General features: G+C 43.1%; 1 long non-coding RNA gene across 1 annotated transcript; it reads left to right on the plus strand.

The window, feature by feature from the left end:
• Positions 1 to 678: 678 nt before the first annotated feature.
• Positions 679 to 2,573, plus strand: LOC119330859. The gene is made up of 2 exons (XR_005160301.1): positions 679 to 1,248; positions 2,210 to 2,573. It is a non-coding gene; the product is annotated as an uncharacterized LOC119330859 (long non-coding RNA).
• Positions 2,574 to 3,622: the final 1,049 nt, after the last annotated feature.

Raw genomic sequence — 3,622 nt, forward strand, 5'->3', positions numbered from 1 at the left:
TCAATGGAAGGCTGACCAGCGGCAGCCTTGACATTGATTCCCCGCAGGAAACCGAGGCAATGAGGAAGACGAGACGAGACCAGTCGCTAACTCGGTGGCCTATCTAGGATTTTGTGCATTCCCCGACGCCCTCGGGCGCCCTCAGCGCGTCGGGTTCGCCCTGGGACCACCGGCGCCAAATTCGGGCCTAACCGGCGAAAAATGGGCTTCTAGGGGCGTGACTGGACCATTTTCTAGCGTCGGCGATAAAAAAGGGCCTTGGGGGCCTGTTGGGGGGGCGAGTTGTAGTATCGAAAGTATGTCTAGAGAGGGGTGATTAGACTACTTGACCGAATAAAAATTTAGCCTTTTCCTAATTTTAAGTCTTGGCTTATTTTTAGCAACTTAGCACAAGTCAAGCAATCAACCTACACATGCAAGTATAAGAGTATAGCAGCGGAATATAAATCATAGCACATTTAGATACATTACAACCGCGTACTATTCCAGCCCTCTCACACATTTGAAGATTTTGGCCGTCAGATTAAGAATCTGGGTCATCTTGGCCGTCCGATGCTCAGTTTCGCGCTAACTGGGCCGCTGTCCTAAGGGGCTCCTACTCCGATGGAAAAAACGGTGGCCTCTGGTTAATCGGGCTTGTTTACACTCGGAGCCCATTCAACCCCATGAAGCCCGCAAACACGTCCCCTCTCCTTTCGTCTATCTCTTTCCCCGACCTCCCCTCGCCGCCGCCGCCACTGCCACTGTTGACGCCAACCTCCAGCCACGGCGTTCCTCTCTGACCCGAGCGACGAAGGCACCCCCTTGACCTCGCCTCTGACCATACCCTAGTGTGTCGCCGCCGCCGCTGCCACTGGCGACGCCAACCTCGAGCCACGAGATCCCTCTGTCGACCGAGCGAAAAAGGCACCACCGATGGCGGGTACACGTCGGACACGCACGAGGATCCGGAAGACCGCAAGCACAAGAAGGAGATGGTGGACGAGTTGCTGCCGCAGGCCTGGTCCACCTTATTTCTACACCAGGTTTGAACTTCTCGGTTGCCCCGTTGCTGGATCCTACCTCGGTCGAGCACCCGGCAAGCAAGGTACGCTCGTACGTCATATGATCTTTGGGCGCGATCGAAATAACATCGATCACTTGCTGATGGAGGCACGGCCGATCAAGGTGTCCATAATGGCAGCATGTGGATGTGTATGCCCATTGCCCCGACCCCTCCTACACGTGCACCTCTGCAGCGATCTAAAGGTATGGACCTTGCTAACCTGCCGTGGCACTCTACAACTACCATATATCCAATTTCTTTTTGTCAAGGTGGCGCTTTAGCCTTTGCACTTGAACTGTTTGATGAATTGTCGATATGATGTGAGTGTTCACCAGATATGATGTGAAAAATATGATATCTTCGGGTATTTATCCTCCTAAATATTCAGATATTCTAACCCTGTAATCCTCACTGCTCACAACTAGACGTAGCTTTCTGATGTATCTTTTGGATTTGGTTGATGTCAATCAGATATCAGGACGTTTGTGAGGACATATATTTCCGATACCTGTATTTTGTAGCAAAAAGTCTGATGTTTCTGTTCTCCAAATAATTGATTACCAACTCACTATACAGTTGCAGATTGGTCAATAATTATGTAAGAGCTGGGTGTTTTGATTGAAAGTATACTGGCGATGTAGTGAAGTTTTTTTTCTTTCCCTCTCCCCAGCATTTTGATCTTCGATATATGCTATATCTCGCTCTACTTCTTTCATGCATTATAAGAAACATGTGGCAGTGGACATGTTTAAGAAAAAAAGAATACGACAGTGGAGATCAGTAGATCTAATTTTCTATGCTGTGCAAAATGTGTCCATTCTCTAATGTAAGGCCAACTTTCGCTTCTAGGATGTTTTTTCTTGGCTGCTGTATCTATTTCTAATTTTTTTGCAAATTCAATATCTTCATACTAATTCACTAGTTTCATGATTGGCTGCTCACTAAGTTATCACCGGTTCTATGTTTTTTCTCATGTATGTACATTGTGTTCATAACTGAAATCCCCTTTCCATGACGGAAGCTGATTCCAGATTTTTTACTTCCTTCAAATTAAATGAAATATATTTTCTGTCAAGCTCAATCATTTATTTTGTGAGCTATTTAGGCCATCCTTATTCTGATTAAGCCAGACATTTTGTGAGTTACTTCTATGTAATGGTACAGGAGATTTTCTCTGAGCTGGATGACCTGAAGCAATGCTTGATTCAGTATAGTTGAAGCGGCACGTTTACAGGACATATGCAGCTCTTTTCACTTTACATATGTTAAATTATATTTGGATGGTGTGGTGTTGTTGCAGCGTTGAGGAAAAATAATAGGTTGTAACATATGAAAATAACCAATACTCCTAGAATTCCAGCTTATAGAGGCTATGGTAGAAATGTTGAGAGGTATGTCTGCTAGCTGCATTAGTTATTTTATAAATTGAGTGGGCAGAAATTTGGAGATTCCTGCGTTCTTTCTGTGGGCCATCCCTTCATTGGTCTGGCCTATTTTATCTAGGACTACCAAGTTAAGAGTATTTAGACATTGTTTTGTTTCGTTGAGTAAATTGGTCTTGTGAATCCAAATCTGTGTGTTTGTTTGACTAATGCAGGTGCATTTCCTCAAGCATATTGGCTGGTCACCCGAGCCTAATTGACAAATTATTCAACCTATTCATGGATCAGGCAAAATATTCCATTCATAATAAATGTATTTGGTTTGCTTTCAGTTTATTGATTTTAACAAGCTTCGGAATACAATAGTTACGTTACGTCAGTTGTTAGCTTTTTACATCTTCACAGATAGGTCAGTTATTAGCTTTTTACATATTCACAAATAACTGGTGATACCTTGCAGGCTATTTAAGCGAAAAAAACATGCATGCATCATGACCGGCTCGAGGTGGTTGGAGGTTATTTAATTTAGGTGAAACAGTTCCGACTTCAACTATTTGGTTTGGGAACTATATATATACTCTTGCTGCTAGGAATAGCAGGCACCATGCTATTCTTAGTTTTCTTTTTTCTTGCCGAGCTTTACATCACAGCGACAAAGACATGCATGCATCATGACCGGCTCAAGCTGGTTGGGCGATTAGATACAGTATTTTCACACTATTGTTGGGTATTTTTTCAATGCCTCATATTTGACGAAGGGGATTACATGTATTCTCTCAAAAAAATGACAAGTTTATAGGTGTAGTTTTCAATATGTGCTGATGATGCTTATGAGACAGAAACCCATATTTGTATGTCTCCATCTCCGGACTATGGGAATCCTTCGGGTAAAAGAGGTTTCACATCCGTTTGTTAGAATTGAATTTGTTTCATTTTAGTGCAAAAAACAGCCGATAGCTCAACCTGGCTGCTGAATGACTTAGAAAATATGTCATTGTGTTATTTGATTATTTGTAATTCAGAGTCTGTCCTTAAATTTTTTGGGAATTAGTTGTGTGTGTTTCATGCCATCATATATTTATGGAATTCCTATTATTCTATCGAAAAAATGAACGGGCGTGGCAACGCGCGCCTATCATGATCTAGTGAAGGTAAAGGGAGGAGTTTAGAGGGAGCAAACACAATGTAGACACGG

Source organism: Triticum dicoccoides, chromosome 7A, assembly GCF_002162155.2.
Source record: "Triticum dicoccoides isolate Atlit2015 ecotype Zavitan chromosome 7A, WEW_v2.0, whole genome shotgun sequence".
NCBI classification, from domain to species: domain Eukaryota; kingdom Viridiplantae; phylum Streptophyta; class Magnoliopsida; order Poales; family Poaceae; genus Triticum; species Triticum dicoccoides.